Here is a 17,984-nt window from a genome sequence, read left to right on the forward strand (position 1 = left end):
AACACAGCAGCAAATCAAGGACTTGCTGGAACTGATTGCTGCTGGCATTTCTTGGATTCTATGAATCCTTTTCTGATAAAGGCCTTTGAAGGAATATTAGGTGCTTTCCCTTCATAGGAGAGAGGCAAGTATTTTGAAAGAAAATCTAATCCTTTTAGTCTCTGCCTGACCAGCATGCGTCCCGACATACAGCTGATGCTCCTGGCACACACTACCACAGACGTACCACATGTAGAAAGGCCCTGCCTTGAGGTTTATTTCTGGCAGGGTGGTTAGGGTGATCCCTGAGAGAAGTTTTGCTCTCTGATAGAAAAGTCAGAAGACCCTCTAACTCCTGTCAGATTTTTGTCTTTTTGCAAAATACTTCCACTCATGCATTTCTATTTTTGAAGAAAACATGCAATGTTCTGAAGAAAAAATAGTATAGAAAATCAACCAGCTTTTATCCATCTGGGGGGGTGATGAATCCAAGAGTTATTGCATGATATTAAAGTTGCATAATAATAAGTGGAAGATACACTAGAAATAATAGCATTCCAGTGAATTCTGATTCTTATACTAGCAAAAAATATCAACTTTGTGTGGTATTTATACTTTTTCTTTCTGAATGGCTCCCATACTTACTTTATATAAAGAATTTATTATTTTTATTATTTATAATTACAGTGATACAAATTTCTATTCTTGATCTATTTTTACACATCATTTTTAGCTTCTTTGGATAAAAAATAGTATGTTTTTAATTTCCATTGTGTCACCCCAAATTAATTTGATTTAGTATTTTCCTTTCAAGGATAAATAAAGAAATATGCAATTGTAAAAGTGTTATTAAGTCTGATAGTAAGCAGAGGTTTCTATCTACTATTGTTTGTATTTTAGGATAGTAATTATATTAATACTTAACCTCATACCACCTACTTACCTGTCAAAATGACCATATATTAAAACAAAAATAATTATGGACCCCAACAAGGGTCATTACTTCAATAAGAAAAAAAAGAATAAGTTTCCAAAACCTTTATGAAATCCAATTTAATAATATGATATATTAGAATGGATTTTTCTCATTTAAGAAGAATATTATCTTGCATTTTTCTCTATATGCATTTTAACATATTTAAAATTATTTTTAATAGTTTTAAATTCTTTATTTTTATTTTAATATTTCATATTAAACATGTGAAGAATGTTCTTTGGAAAACCTAATTACAAACTCAGTAGTTTTTAGTTATCTGTAGTTACCTGCTGTAGTTTGCAGTGCCTTGTAATGAAATAATTTTTGTAAATACTCTTAATCTCTCTGAACTACATAGGGTCAAAAACTTGCCTAGAGCTACAATATTCCCTTTATAGTTTGGAGAAAGAAGGAAAGAGAAATTAAGAAGAATTTATGTGGTCAGCAATGATTTGACTTTGTTGTAATTACTCTCAATCTCTTACGTTCTCAGATTAAATTGTTAGCAGCATTTTATCATTCTTGATGTAGGCACATCTTTCTCATTTTGTCTTCTTTTCCCCTCTCCTTCCCCTTCTTCCCTTCCTAACTATCTCTCTCTCTCTCTCTCTCTGTGTGTTTGTGTGTCTGTTACCCATCTTCCTCTGTCTATAGATCAGCTGTGTCTCTTCTAACCAAATACCCATCTGTCTCCACACCAGCTCCTGAGCCTGGGGAGGTGCAGCTGCTGGGAGGAAGTTTCCTGGAGTTTAATATTCAGCCCTTTTCGTACATATTGCCCCCTGACCCTGTAGGCTTTGGGAGTAATTGGAGAGCTGTGTACTGGAGTTCTCATTACTTTGTATATCGGCAAGTTTTGAAATAGCACAGGACTGATGGAAGAAGTAAAAGACTTACTTTCAAATTGTTGTCTATTTTCATGTATAGTTGACATTATCTCTGAGTTGAGTATCCCACATAATTAAATCAAGCATCAATGAATCAATTGGGTATCATAATTCAGTTGCTATCAGTGGGGCAGGAAGATGTGGTCAAAACAATGTCTCAAAGGCTAAGGAGGGAACGTAAAGTACTATTTACATAGCAGTTACATTGTGTTAGGTATTCCAAGCAATTTAGAGGTAAATACAGGAAGATACGCTCAGGCTATGTGTGACTGTTATTTTTTTTAAATAAAATTTTTATTTTATATTGGCTTATTTACAAAGTTCATATACATTGTTATTCACACTGAATATTTCCCGTTTCCTATGTCCATTTTTCAGAAAGGACTTAAACTTTGTGGATTGTGCTATTCTCAGGGGTCCTGGAACCAATTCCCCTCCTATATTGAGGGATGACTGTGTATCAATAGAGAGTCTATTTCTGGCATTGATGAGAATTGTTAGATGCAATAGAGTCAGCCGTGACTCATAGCAACTCTATGAACAATAGATCTGAACCTTGCCCTATCCTGCACCATTCTGTCATGCTTGAGTCCATTATTACAATCACTGTGTCAATCCATTTTGTCGAGGGCCTTTTCTTTTCCTGACCCTCCGCCTTTCCTACTTGATGTTTTTGCCCAAGGACTGGCCTCTATTGACAACAAGCCCAAAGTCTGTGTTGCAAATTTTTCCCACACGCGGAATTACTTCCAGAAACTGGCGTCCAGACGGCCTTCCCTCCCTCTCTTCACTGTCCATCTCAGGTTTCCTTCTCCCTCCCCTCTCATCTTTCCTCCCTCTTTCTGTGTTTTTATTTTCTTCTTCTTACTGTTTCTTTACCTTTCTTCCTCTTTATGTTTTGTTGGCAGATCCAATCCATCTAATCCACTATGAAAAACTTTGTGTTTAATAGTTGAGCGCTTTAACTATTGTGTGACCAGGGCTCCTTGGTTATATATTAGGCAAATAAATGCCTTTTCCTGCATCACTAGATAATGTCTGACTTAAATGTGTTTAAGGCAAACTGTACTTATCATTGTGTTTTTTGATACATTTATTGGTAGAAATATGCAGTAATATTATTATACATACTACATGTATTGTTGTTATACTACATACAATGTTTTAGTGTATAATTTGCTCATGTTGTAATTTTTAGATGTAATGCTTCCATCTCCAAAGATGAATAGAAATCTATCTTTACCAGTATCTTATTAGGAAACTGGTAATAAATGGCAATAATAATAAAAGTGAACAAAAAGTGAACCCTGAGGTATTCCACTTAAGTCAGAACTGACTTAAAGCCAGACTTCTCTTCAAAATGCAACCTCACTGTAAATTAGGGATTACCTTTACATGAAACTCCCCAAATTCTGATGAGTCCTTGATGGTTTGAAGAGGGGAGCTTTGGTGCTGAGCAGTAAAGAGTTGTGCTGCCAACCCAAAGCATATGATTTACAGTCTCTGCAAACCCCATGGAGAATCACCTGTATTTAGTACTGACACAAAAGTATACAAGAACATAGCTTGTGGGATAGATGAAGGTGTTAATGTGCAAAACTTCCTGAATTTTGCCTTTAAGCATCTCTGCAGTTTCCTAAATGTTTTCTCACCTACTTACTCCACTTTATCTCCACTCCTTCTCTTTTTGCAAATCTTCTTCCTCACAGCATCTTTATAGCAGTGTTGACTTGAAGTCTTCTGTCAGTGACATGAAAATTGGGAAGCTAATCTCATAGGAGAACACAGAGTTCTGGGGCAAGACCCAATCACCTGGTCAAGTATGGATCTAAGGAATGCTTATTTATCCTTCAGTGTTGGTTTTATGTGTTCATGAGTCATTTTTGAGTCATAACAACCCCAAATGACAGTAGAACTTCCTTCCCCATATGGTCTCCTAGGTTGTAGTTTTTACAGGAGCAGGAAGTATCTAGTGCATTTGAACCACTGACCTTCTGGTTAGCAGCCTAGTGTAGAACCATTGTTTTATCAAGGTAAGAAGACATGAAAGAGTTCTCTCTCTCTCTTTTTTCCTCTCTCCCTCCCTCCCCTCTTTCCTCGCTCTTCTCTCCCCTCTCCACCCCCGCCTCCCTCATCCTCTACCCTAATATTTTTCTTCGAAGCTTGTACTCTTCCCATTGTGGCTTTGGTGGATTAAGTGCTGTACTGCCAACCAATAAGTTGGAAGCATGAATCCACCAGGTGCTCTGAAAGATGAAGCCATCTGCTTCTATAGAGATCACAGCCTGGGCAACCCTATGGGGCAGTTTTACTCTGTCTTATTGGGGTGCTGTGTGCCAGAATGGACTCAATGGAAGTTAGCTTATTTGTTGTTTTTGCTTTGATTTTTGTGAGATAAAGTCTGATTGATTATTTCTCAACTCACTGAAGTCTCTTGGGCTTTTCTGTGACTAGTCACGCCTTGGGAAGAAATGGGGGGAAAATCACCTTGATTAGGAGTTCAGTGAATCTCTGAAAACAAGGCCTGGCCACAAGTGATGACCATAGAGAAAGAGATGACATGTCCCTAGACAATGTATTTAGTCATGTTAGAGTGTGAAAGAGGAGCAGGTGAGAGGGCCTCATTGTGAATCCCAGTCCAATTACAAGCTGATGGCAAACTGGAGGATTTTTATTTGTTCTTCACTGGTGTAAGATGGGTTAAGAGATCCAAGGAAACTCTTAATTTTTCCATTGTTGTTGTTGTTGTTAAGTGCCGTCGAGTCATAGACGACTCACAGTGACCCTATGAACAAAAGTCCTTGAAACTTGTGTGACTTTCATCCTTTCTCCAGGTTCGTAGGGTTTCCGGAGGCAAGCTATTTACCACAGAGTAATTAAGAGAGAGAGAGAGAGAGAGAGAGAGAGTAGCCTAGGACTAAGGAATTGCCGTGCCAACCTAAAAGACAGGCTGTTCAAATCGACCAGCTGCTCTGTGGAAGAAAGATGGACAATCTTCTCCAGTATAATTTACTGCCTCTGAAACACAATGTACAATCAGCTGTGAGTCAGTACTGATTCATACATAACAATACAACAATATAATACTAAAAAATTAAAAATAGTAAATCGTCAAATGACATGCTAAAGACTAATGTCATAGCCATCTGCTTCTCTTTAGATATGTCGTCCTTTTAAAAAGTGTGGGCACCACATTCTTTTAGAAAGTCAATTATACCCCTTGAATGCAGGGTTGAGTAGGAGAAGTCATTGCCCAGTTTTTTAATCCTGGAACTAAAAGTTATGTCATGTTTACTGCGAGACCTCACATGATAACACAATTTAGAAATAGAGCAGAGCACACCAACCTGTCAGCCCTGGGGATAAACATTTGAATATTTTCTTTCACATTTCTTCGGTCACACTGGTCATCTAATTCCTCACCTGTATTGATCTTCCAGCAAATTTTTAGATGGTGTAAATCTCATAGGAAGACATTGCCCATCTTTCTCCCCAAGAGCAGCTGGTGAATTCACACCACTTGGCTTGGGTTTGACAGTACAACTTCTCACCCTCTTGGCTACCAGACTTCCCTAGTTGCTTACTGTTGTAGTTTTTGTGGGCTCTTGGTGGGAACTGATCCATAGCTGACTCTCCAGAAGGCTTTCAGAGGCAGTAAATCTCAAGGTAGGATATAACTGACCTTTCTCCTGTAGAAGAACCAGGTGGATTCCAACCTCGTACCTGTGCCTTGGCAGTGCAATTCCTTACCACTATGCCACCAGAGCTCCAGAGTTACTTATTGTTGTTGTTGTGTATCATGGAGTTGGAACTGACCCATAGCTGACTTTTCAGTGGGTTTTCAGAGACAGATAATTGCACGGGAGGAGATTGTCCATCTTTCTCCCGCAGAGGAGCTGGTGAATTTGAACTACATGCAGCTTCTTACCACTAAGCTGGCTACCAGAGCTCTCTAGTTACTTACTAGTCCAGGTTTATTTGTCAAGGCCTTTGCTGCTTGCACTGCCAAACCCAAAGCATACAGTTTGATGCTATAAGATGCTCTGTGGGAGAAAGACGGACAGTCTCCTCTGGTGTGATTTACTGCCTCTGAAAACCTGTCAGAGGGTCAGCTATAGGTAATTTCTAACTCTGATACATAGCAATAACAACCTTTCTTCTCACTATTTCATTTTTAGCTCAACTGGTATTCCACTATCTACCTAAGGTCCACTTAAAGTAGCTTCTCTACTCTTAGTTTCCCCTCTGTGTCAGCACTCATTTTTCAGTTCTTTCTTTACATTCTAACTAATCATCTAAAAATTATCTTACATAATAAGAATGCTACTTACTTATTTTTGCCTGTCTTTACTCTTAGAATATCAGTTGTATGAGCAATATGCTGTGTATTCTTTTTTTATTTTTCTTTGAATCAACACCTAGGACAGTTCCTGACCAAGAGGAAATACTCTGAATCCTTTGTTAAGCGACTGTATAAATCTTTTACAATGAATTTAAAGTTAGAATAACATTGAGGTAGCCTTTCTTTTCATTGGGGTATAACCATATTAACTCTGCAAGAAGTTTGAAAAGGAGATAAATAAAAAGGAAATTATAAAAGAGGTTGTGTAGATAGAATAAGAAGAGATGGGCTTGTGTTGCCTGGGCCTCATTTTTCTCATCTTTAAAATGGACATAATAAAATGTATTTCTTTGGGTAAAGTAAGTGTTAAGTGAGGTTTTTGTTGTTGTGTGCAGTAAAAAGTCACAGTAATACTATAAGATAGAGTAGTATAACTCATAGTAATACTATAAGAGCAGAATTGCTCCAATATAATGTACTTTATGTTGTAGGTAGAGAGGAAAATTTAGTACATGGTAAATGTAAGTCATCACTCTATGAAACTTTCTGACATTTCATACCGTGCTGTTGTGCCTGGACGGTCATCTTACTGTCCTGGAGGTCAGCATTTGAATGAAGATAGTATGTTTTATTTTCTATTAAAATTTTTAAATATACTCTATATTAAGAACAATATTGTTACTTCTTAACTTTAGTGTCTGAAATTACATTTATGCAAATTTTACTACTTTTAAAGAAATAAAAAATTAAACAATATATAGTCTTTTATTTGTTTATAGCTGTCTAAAGAGGAGAAAACTTGACATTGGGAATAGGGCCATGAGCTTCTCTCTGGAAGGGCCAGAGAGAGTGAGAATAGTGTAGTTCTCAAGAACAGAAAGCAGATAAAGAGCCTGTAGCCTAGCCCCATGGTACCTCTAGAACCATACTAATAGCAAGAGGTTTGTTTATTTGGTGCTGACTCACAGACTCACAATTGCTGTACAAAAAATGGGATTTACTAGGGAAGTAAATTGGAGAGTAGGGGAAGCAAAGAATATCTCATAGTAAAAGTCCAAGTTTATCTCAACAATCCCAAGGCACAATTCCTCAATTATTCCAATCTCTGGTTTCAGTTCAGCAGTCAAATCCAAATAATTCATCAAGGTTTGCCTCAGAGCAGTTATAAGTCATCTTCTCCTTCAAGCATCTGGCAAGATTAGCCACACATTTAACTGTGGCTGGTACAAAAGCAAGAAGCCTCAGGTCATACCTTGCCACAGTTTCTCCACAGCAATGCTACAGTCTCTCCAACACCATCACCAGGGTCTCCCTCAAGTCTTGCCACCACAAGTCTTGCTTGCCTCAAGTCTTGCTGCCCAGTGTGGGAGCATTCTTTCTCTTATCCTAGACCATGCTCATTTGCAAGTTCAGGTATCTGTGGTTAAGATAGCTGAAGTTCAGACCACTCTGGTCTGGTGCTAACTAATGGAGAAAAAAAAAGAAAAAGAAAAAAAGCCAAACTTTTAGACTAATACCATAAAACTATATAAGCAAAGCAGAGGACTACAAACCAGGAGATCATGTCTCTGAGTACCTTCTGTGAATATGCCATGCTCCTGGCTGTCAAAATGGCCTTCTAGAATCCCACAGACCAATGCTGATGGGAACATTTATGATTCTTTGCAAATGTCATTTGGTCTAAGAATGATGATCTACTTTCTTAATCTGCTCAGTGCTAGTAAAGTCCCTAAGATTTAAATGTTTTAAAAATGAACCAGTTCAGCCTGGTATCAAGAGAAAATAATGGAAAAATACTTCTATTGAAAAATGACAAAATAAAAGGCAACTAGAAAAATTTAGATGATGTGGTTATCTTACCTAGGTGAAGGATTCATGTCAGTTAACATGAAAGAAAATACGGTCATTTTATTAGCAAGGGGAGTGTAGGGTGAGTAGGGCAATATTCAACTAAGACTTGGATTTGAGATCCATAATCTGATGGGTATTTTCTTCCATAAATGTTATTAAAATTATCTCTGGTGGCCTAGTGGTAAGAATCTATGCTGCAATCCCAAAGGCATGTGGTTTGAATCCACCAGCTGCTCTGCAGGAGAAGGCTGGTCAATCTCCTCTGGGGAGATTAATTGCCTCTGAAAACCTGCTCATCTAAGGGGTGGTTCTGATTGGATGGTACACAACAACAACAACAACAACAACAACAACAACAACAACAACAACGTTATTCTTGCCTTCTATGTAAATGGATTTTATCTCTGAATGCACCAGGACTGGGTAAAGAGGGAAACAGTGATGCTGAGAGATAAGGAAAAGGGGAGGCAGCTGGATTAGCCATTTATAAATCAAAGCACAGAAGATCATGCAGAAGGTTATGATTTAGCTGAAGAATGAAAGCTGGGCAGGTAAACAAGCTAAGCACTTGCTGTTGAGTTGAGTCCAATTCATGGTGACTCCATGCGTGCCAGAGTAGAACTATGTTCCATAGAGTTTTCAGTTTCTCAATTTTTCAGAAGCAGATTGGCGGGCCTTTCTCCGAGGAAACTCTGTGTGACTTGAACCTTCAACCTTTTCATTAATAGCTGAGCACATTAACCATCTGCATCACCTAGCTACTCTCTGAAATAGTAGAAAATATTAATCTACTTTTTCACTGCAGTTATTATTCATGGATCATTCACATGCTATCATATTCACCCTTTTTAAGTGTGAATTAAAGTTTTAGAAATATTTGCAAAGTTATTGAAAGAAAGGGATATGATTCAAGAACCACTCTCTTATCCATGACAAGAAATATGGAAGGCAGCTATCTTGCCAACCAATTAAGATATCCATGTTTGTGCCTATTTCAAAGGAAGGTGAATGTGAAAAATCATCACACAATATCATTGATATCCCACACAGAATATTGCTGAAGAGCATTTAAAAATAGTTATAGTAGGAAAACAAGAGGAAAACTCAAACTTGATTCAGAAAAGAAAATGAAATGAGAGAGATCTTTGGTAATATTTGATGAAACTGGGCTAAAACCAGAAAACATAAGCTATTTATTTGTGTTTTATTGACTCTAAAAAAAGCATTTGATTGGGGGAACCATAACAAATTATAGATGGCAAAGACTAAGATTTCCAGTACACTTAATTGTGATTACTTGGAAACTGTACTTACATCAAGAAGCTTTGGAAATAGTGTGTAATATAAGATCAGGAAAGGTGTGAGTCAGGGCTATTGTAAGAGAAGCAATGGCTACCTGGGGGTGGCCACGTCTGACCTCTATTAACTTCACAAGGGGGAAGTGCCCCCATCATCATCATCCACAGCACAAAACCAACTCCCATGAGGTCAGACATGTCCCTCACACTCCTGTACCTTTTTCTACTAATTCCAACACCACTCTTATTGTTCTAGTGGATCAAAAAATCCATTGCAGTAGCCCACAAAGCACATGTAGTAATATTCACAGTTATGAAGTTTATTAGGGAAGTCAAAAGACTATAATTCATGTTGCGAGCAGAATATAACAATTTAGTCTGGACTGCAGCTGAAACGTGCTCACAGGCCCCTCAGTCTTTAGCCTTGTGGTTTCAGGTTAGTGTTACAAAGCTCTTTGTCCTACCAGTGGCTCTTCCTCCCTTGTCTTCCAACAAACTTGGACAAAGCCTTCTAGCTCAAGTTCCAAGAGGTAGCAGTCTCAAGATCAGCTCTGTCTTATGTTGGGTTCCTGGTTCTTTGCTGCAGTTGCTGCTGTCCTTCTGAGGTCTAGCTGGTACAAAAATCTCTGGCCCCAAAAGGTGCACACTGCACACTGATTCTTCCTTGCAGATGGTGAGATGCTCAGATTCTGCTGTTGAATGTGTTCGGTTAAATGGCAAGACTTGCCATTCCCTTTGTGGTCATACTAACAAGCCCTATTTGAATCTTCCCACCCATTCACATGCCACAGTCAAAGTCAGTGGCTAGGAAAAAGCCATATTGAACCATAAACCCTTAATACCACTACTGTATTTTTTTAACTGTACTTAATGTATGTTATTGGTTTTATTCTATGCTGTTGAGTCACTTGAGACTTATAGTGACCCTATGTACAATAACCCCGAAATCTGCTCTATCCTGTGCCAAACTTACGGTCTCTGACACACCTACCCTTATGACCTCAGTCACTGAATCATTTCATCTTATTGATGGCCTTCCTCTCTTTCTCTGTTCCTCCACCCTTTCAGGCATGATGTCCCTCTCCAGGGACTAGTCTCTATTTGCAAAATGCCTAAAGTATATGAAATGAAGCTTCAGAATCTTTGCCTCCAAGGTGCAGACTCTCTAGGACTAAACTGTTTGTTTTCCTGACAGTCCCTGGCATATTCAGTACTCTTCTCCAGCACCACAGCTCAAAGGCATAAATTCTCTATCATCCTAGTCATTGTCCAGCTCTCTGACGCAGAGCAAGCAATTGCAAAGACTATGGCCTGGATCAGGTGCACCTTGTCTCCAGACTTATGTTGTTGCTCTTCAGCATTCTGGGGAGGTCCCTGATAACAGACTTTCCCAGTGCAAGTCATCTCTTGATTTCCTAGCTCGGCACATCATCAGAGAACTGCCAAATGTTCAGGCTGGGTTTAGAAGAGGTCGTGGCACTAGGGGTATTATAGCTAATGTTAGATGTACCTTGGCTGAAAATAGAGAGTACCAGAGGAATGTCTGTGTTTCATTGACTATGCAAAGGTGTTTGTGTGGATCACAACAAGCTGTGGCTGACTCTGAGAAGAATGGGAATCCCAGAACATTTTATTGTGTTTATGTAAAACCTTTTTTTTTTTTTGAGCTGTGGTGCTGGAGAAGAGTATTGAATGTACCATGGACTGCCAAGAAAACAAACAGATTGACCCTGGAGAGGGTTAAACCAGGCTGCTCCTTGGAGGCAAGGATTCTGGGGCTTCGTCTGACATACTTTGGACATGTTGTAAGGAGAGACAGGTCTTTAGAGAGGGACATCATGCTGGGTAGAGTAGAGGGACAGTGCAAGAGGGGAAGACCCTCTATGAGGTGGATTGATTCAGTGACTGGGGTAATCGGGATGGGTGTGTCAGAGGCAATGCAATTAGCACAGGATAGAGCAGGGTTTAGGGCTGTTGTACATAGGGTTGCTATGAGTCGCAAATGACTCAACGGCACATGACAGCAACAACAACAACAATATGTAAAACCTATACTTGGACCAGGAGACAGTCATCAAACAGAACAGAGACACTGCATGGTTCAAAATTAGGAAGGGTGTATGCCAGGGATGTATCCTGTCTCCATACTTAATGTATAATGAACAAATAATTCAAGAAACTAGAATACATGAAAAAAATTGTGGTATTGGGATTTAACAACCTGTGAAATGCAAATGACACAAACTTCTTTGCTAAAATCAAAAAAGCCTTGATTCACTTCTTGAAAATAGCTTTCTGAATGGATTACATCTAAATGTCAAGGGAAAACCCCCCCCACACCCCCAAAAAGTGCTCCACATAAATACAAAGAAAGCAAAATCCTTACAATTGGACCAAGAAACAATATGATAAAAAAGAGATTGAACTTGCCAAGGATTTTATTTTACCTGGATCCACAATCAGTGCCCATGGAAGCAACTTTTAAGAAATAAAAGGGTTGTATTGGGCAGATCTGTTGCAAATGACATCTTCCAAGTGTTAAAAAAAAAGGTCACTTTGGGAACTAAGGTGTACCTGATTAACTCGTGGCCTCTCTGGTGGTATGGTAGGAAGTTGTACAGCAGAACTTAAAGATTGTGCCTAGTGGCATCCAATTCCTAAACAACATGCCTCTGGAAACTCTATGAACTTTGATAAATGATGGTAGTTCTAGAAAGGCTTCAGCCTTTTGTTCATAGAGCCACTATGAGTCATGCTCGACTTGATGGCAATCAACAGCAGTTCAAATCCACAACTGGCTACAAAACAGAAAGATGGACCATCTCATCCTGTGTGTTTCATAGCCTTGGGAATGCAAGAGTATCACGTATGAGTTGGTTCTGACTTGAAAATGCATTTGAGTATTTTTGAGTTTACAGTTTTGCAAAAACTGAACCATGAGTGTAGAAGACTGATGAATTGATGGCTTTGATTTATGGTATTGGTGAAAAATATTGTATATACTGTCAAATAGATCTATCTTGGAAGAAGCCTAGCCAGAGTGCTCTTTAGAATGCTAAGTGAAGTAGAAGGTAAAAAGAAAGTGAAAGACATAGACTAGATGGATTAACAGAAAGGCTGCAACAAAGCGCTTAAGCGAAGTGATGATTGTGAGGACAGCTTAGGAATTCACAGTAGTTAACAACAACATCAATAACAACAACCAAGTTGTACAGCCATCATGACTGTGTAGTTATAGAACATTTTAATTATTCTTGAAAGAAACCTCATAGACATTAAATATCACTCTCTATTGGAAGCAGGAGTGGCATCCACTTCCTAACACATGCCTCCGGAAATGCTATGAACTTGGAGAAATGACAATAGTTATAGAAAGGCTTCAGGCCTATTGTTCATCGGGTCACTATGAGTCATGCTCGGGTCACTATGAGTCGTGCTTGACTCAATGGCAATCAACAACAACAATAATTCTTAGATGTTTTATCTCCAGAAAGAGAAGTGGAGTGAAATGCCAGTTAGACAGGTAGGAGGGACTCAGGGTTTATTTCCTTTGTGCTTCCAACTTCCAGAATCGTATATCCCTGGTAAGGTTCTAGCACAGAAAGAGATCAGAGCCTACTGATGAACTTGGAGGTAGTGACAATACAGTCAGCTTTTCAAAATATTTTCTAGGTGTCAGACATGGGATAAGCTATTAACATTAGTTGAGATTTTGCAATGAATTTTCGAGGCTGAATGAATGGGCGAGGGTCAGGGGGGAATATTTCCGGTGGAATAATTCAGCTTCCAGACCTCTCTATGAGAATGGGAGACATGGACATTTTTAGTTCTCTCATCAACTGATATGAAACCCTAGAGATATTGTGGTTAAGGAATTTATTTGACAAATAAATGGTCAATAGTTGGAAACCCATCAGTACTTCCACAGGAGAGATATGTGGAAGTCTGCTTGCCTGAAGAGTCACATCTTCGGAAAACAAAGGAGCAGTTCCATCCTGTCTCACAGGCTTGCTACATGATAGACTCAACTGCAGTGGATTTATCACTTGATGGGAAAGGAAGCATTTTGAGCATTGGATGGAAGCTATGACATGGTGGAGGTGAGGGTGTTGTTCAGGTAAAGAAGTTGTGTTGTGTTGTTATGTACTGTGGAGTTGAAACTGACCCATAGCTCTGGCGGGCTTCTACAGACAGTAAATCATACAGGCAATTGCCCATCTTTTTTCCTGTAGGGCAGTTGGTGGATTCAAACTGTGTGTGCCTTTGGGTTGGCAGTACAGCTCCTTACCACTAGGTCACCTGAGGTAGGTAAAGATATTGAAAGGATTTCTTTATAATCTTGGCAGATAGTCCAAAAGTAAAATGATTCTTGGGCATGAGTTAATTTCTTAGACCTTAGTAGAGCTTAAGTACTTGAAATATAACATGGTAAGTGTTTTCTTTAATAATGCATTTTTAAAGCACACAGCAGAAAAAGAAACCAACTCAGCAGTTTTTACATACACAATTCCTTGACATTCATTACACTCTTCTAGGTGTGCAACATTTTTCACTCTCCTTCTCTAAATTGTTTCTCCCTGAGTAACAGGAACTCATTGCCCTCACCCAAAGTTTCTCGTCTAATCGTTCATGGTGCTGTTGACAATTTGATCCCGTACAGATAGTTCTTGAAAAAGCTCAGTGCTTCATGCAGGCACTTTCAAGTAGCTAAACTAGATTAAAAGCTTCAGGAAATGTATTTGGTGTAAAGTTTCTATTTCACTTCAAGACAGTAGTTTCAGGAATGCATCCTATCTCAATGGCTCCAGAAAGTCCAGAATTTGAAATTCTGTTCTGCATTTCCCTCCATTTGACTAAGATTCTATCTTTGGTCAAAATGTTCAGCCAGGCATCACTTAGTTAATTATGACAAGGAAGCCATTCATGGAAGCAATTAACCTTAGATCCATTTCCTCCTCATATTCCTGTCTTTCCTTTGTTGCTCCAGGTGAATAAAGCCCAACTGCTGTGTCTTGGATGGCCACTTTGCAAGCTTTTGAGACCTATAAACTATGCAATGAACTGAGATAGAACAGAAGTACTAGACACAATATTAGGCCCATTAACTGGGAAGTCTCATTAAATCATTACTCCAAATGTAAAACACATGAAATCACATCCCATGAGGTGTTCGGCTCTACAAAATCAGCCTTAGTGACTGCAACAAAAAGCATTTTATTGGACTCAAGAAAATCGGACGAGAGGAGGGTTAGGGACGGCATCTATGCAACTATTTACTGAAGGGCAACCACGTACCAAGGACTTGTTAGCATAATCTTTCCTGTTTTAGAATGTTTCCCCCCTTTAGCCATGAGAACGCAGTAAAACCAGATTTCCAAATGACTCTGGTGACTTAATGAAGCTTATTAAATCAGATTAGTTTTGTAAATCCACTCATATTATATTGGTAGTCAAGCGTGCTGTTGCGAACATTCAGGGAAAAAGTAATTCTAAAGAATCCAAATGTGTCATTCCCAAACCTAGGGAAGTATTGTTATTGTTATGTGCTTTTGTGTCAGAACCATCATAGCTGACCTTCCAGTGGGTTTTCAGAGGTTGTAAATGGCATGGGAGAATATTGCCCATATTTCTCCTACAAAACAGTTGGTGGATTTGAACCACCGGCCTTTGAGTTAGCAGTACAACTCCTTACCACTAAGACACCAGAGCTCCCTTGGTAATTTGTCTCTTCATCCTAAACGTTCTTTAGGTTTCTTTCTCTTTCAGTCCCACGTTAATTATAGGAGGAAGTCAAGCATGCAGATGCCAGACTATACTGTGCAAACCTGAAAACAGTTGTACGCATATAAACAAAGAGGAAACCAAGTTTAATTCCAGGGGATTGGAGTTTTCATCAGAGAATTCCAAATAATAAAAAGAATGATTTTTTTTTAAAACTTCATCTATTACAGTTAAAAAAATGATTTGAAAGTTTCCTAAGCAATCTGGGTTTTTTTATTCAATTATTTATGTACATTTGTTTCTACTACAGATTTCAATATCCACAGTGTACCTGTACAGTTTTCATTTCCTCCTGATAATCATCATTTCCATTACTCCTTCTACCCTTTCTTGCTTTCAGGTCTTTATCCTTGGGCAAATACTGCTCTTTTGAACTTAAACAGTTGGTTGTTCTAAAGAGTGAGTGCCTTCTAGGTATTATTGTTCCCCTTATCGACTTGTATGTTTTTGACTGAGAGTTGAGCTACACGGGTAAGTCTTGTCAAGATTTCAAGGATAACTAAAGGAGTCATCTTGGGGATTCTTCTACTCTCTGTTGGACCAATAAGCCTGGTCTTTACTATATTTTGAGTTCCAAGTTTCCTCCATTCTATTTGGGATCTTCTAATTTGATCTCATCTAGTTCTTCTGGTCTCAGGATCTAGAAATCTTTGCTTTTCTTCCCTCTTCTTTGTTGCAGATGTTGTTGTTATGTGCCGTCGAGTTGCTTGTGACCCCTAGTGACCCTGCTTACAACAGCTCTGAACCCTGCTCTATCCTGAGCCAACCTCATTGTCTCTGACACACCTATGCCCATTACCCCAGTCACTGAGTCAGTCCATCTCATCCAGGGTCTTCCTTTCTTGCACTGTTCTTCCACACTTCCAAGCATGATGTCCCTCCCCAACGACTGGCCCCTCCTTACCACATGCCCAAAGTATGTCAGACAGAGCTTCAGAATCCTTGCCTCCAAGGAGCAACCTGCTTTCACTCTCTCCAAGACAAACCTGTTTGTTTTCCTATGTCCATGGTATATTCAGTACTCTCCTCTAATATCACAATTCAAAGGCATCAATTTTTCTTCTGTCATTCTTAGTCATTGTCTGGCTTTCTGATGCATAGCAAGTAATTGTGAAGACCATGGCCTGGGTCAGGCACACCTTTGTCTCTAGACATCATTGCTCTTCAATACTCTGGAGAGGACCCTGTCAGCAGATTTTCCTAGTGCAATTTATCTTTTGATTTCCTAGCTGCTGATACCAAGAGTGTTGACTGTGGAGCCAAGCAAACTGAAACTGTTAACAATCTTAATCTCTTCACTGTCAATCATGATGCTGCCAATTGGCCCAGTGGTGAGAATCTTTGTTTTCTTGATGTTGAGCTTCAATCCATATTGAAAGCTTAGTCCTTGACCTTCTGCAGTAAATACCTCAGGTCCTCCTCAGTTTTGGTAAGCAAGGTCTTGTCATAACACAGATTATAGATGAGTATTCCTCTAATCCTGATTCCACATTCCTCCTCATAGAGTCCAGCCTCCTGGGTGATCTGTTCTGCATATAGATTGAAAAGGTGTGGAGATAGGATGCAAAGAACAGTAGCTACATCTTAGATAGATGCTTGAAATGTTTTAAGACCCTATCCTACTCACCAAAGTAGGACATAGAACATTATCTTTGTAGACTATTATGCCAATTGACCCTGATGTCCCCAGAGCCTATGGTCCCAAGAGCTCTGAACAAGGAACTAATTTTCTTTGGTTATGACTAAGAAGCTTACAAATCATTGCCCTCTTTGGGCTCTGCTATAGACATAGATATAATTGTAGTAAATACTAATAGGAAGATAAAAATATCATGTGCTAAACCTTTGTATGGAAATAGTTCTTTATTTTAAGAAAACCAAAAAACCCTTCTTGTTAGCTGCTGAGAATCGTTGCTGTTAGCTGCCACTGAGCTGAGTCTGAGTCATGGTGACTAAAGTTATAATAGAACACAGTGTTACGTGGCCTGAAGCATGTTCATAATTAGTGCAAGTCTAAGTTCTCATTTTGGAAGGAGAAGTGGCATCCACTTCCGTAATAGCTTGCCTCCGGAAATGGAGGACTCTCCTTCATAGGGTCAGTATGAGTTGCCTGCTACTTGACGGCACTTAAGAACAAGTTCTTGTTACAAGTATTAAGCTAGTCTACCTCCTGGAGAATCTCCCACACCTAGCCCTCTACTTCACCAAAAATAATGTTCTCTTCCAGCAGTTGATCTTTCTGATGATGTGTCTTCAGCAAACAAGTTGATAACGTTCTGTTATAAACTATAACACACTTCTTAACTAGTTTTTAGACGTAAATCTCCAGGCCTTTCTCCCTAATCTCTCAATTATGAGTAATCTGGCTATTCTTTTCAATAACATCATTACGGCTTCTAGCATTACAGTAATATACAAGTTAACACAGTATGACAAACTCACAGACAGACAGTGGTTCCGAGGATTAAGAAGAAATAAAACCATACAAATAAATAACAGTCCCTTAATATTCTACATAGAAATAAGCAGTGTTGTCATTCTACATAGAAATAAGCAGTGTTGTCATTTTTGGTATATTTCTATCTATGTCTATTGGTATACTTTTGTATATGAGAACAGGCACATAAGATTTCTTATAGTCAAGAATTTTTCTTCTGTGAAAGAGGCATTAAAAAAATCAAACTTTGTGTGTATGTTGTTGTTATGTGCCATCGAGTTGCTTGCAACTCATAGTGACCCTATGTACGACAGTCCTAAACTCTGCTCTGTCCTGTGCCAATCGCACTGTCTCCAACACTCCCATCCCGATTATCCCAGTCACTGAATCAATCCACCTCATAGAGGACCTTCCCCTCCTGCGCTGTCCCTCC

The 17,984-nt window shown here is 39.0% G+C and overlaps 1 protein-coding gene across 1 annotated transcript in view; it reads left to right on the forward strand.

The window, feature by feature from the left end:
• The window catches only part of TBX19 (T-box 19), a 54,960-nt gene that overhangs the window by 954 nt on the left and 36,022 nt on the right, over positions 1-17,984 (forward strand). The gene's annotated exons all lie outside the window — the stretch shown is intronic.

The sequence above is a fragment of the Elephantulus edwardii genome, unplaced genomic scaffold (assembly GCF_000299155.1).
Source record: "Elephantulus edwardii isolate Elephantulus edwardi_28Jun2011 unplaced genomic scaffold, EleEdw1.0 scaffold00057, whole genome shotgun sequence".
NCBI classification, from domain to species: domain Eukaryota; kingdom Metazoa; phylum Chordata; class Mammalia; order Macroscelidea; family Macroscelididae; genus Elephantulus; species Elephantulus edwardii.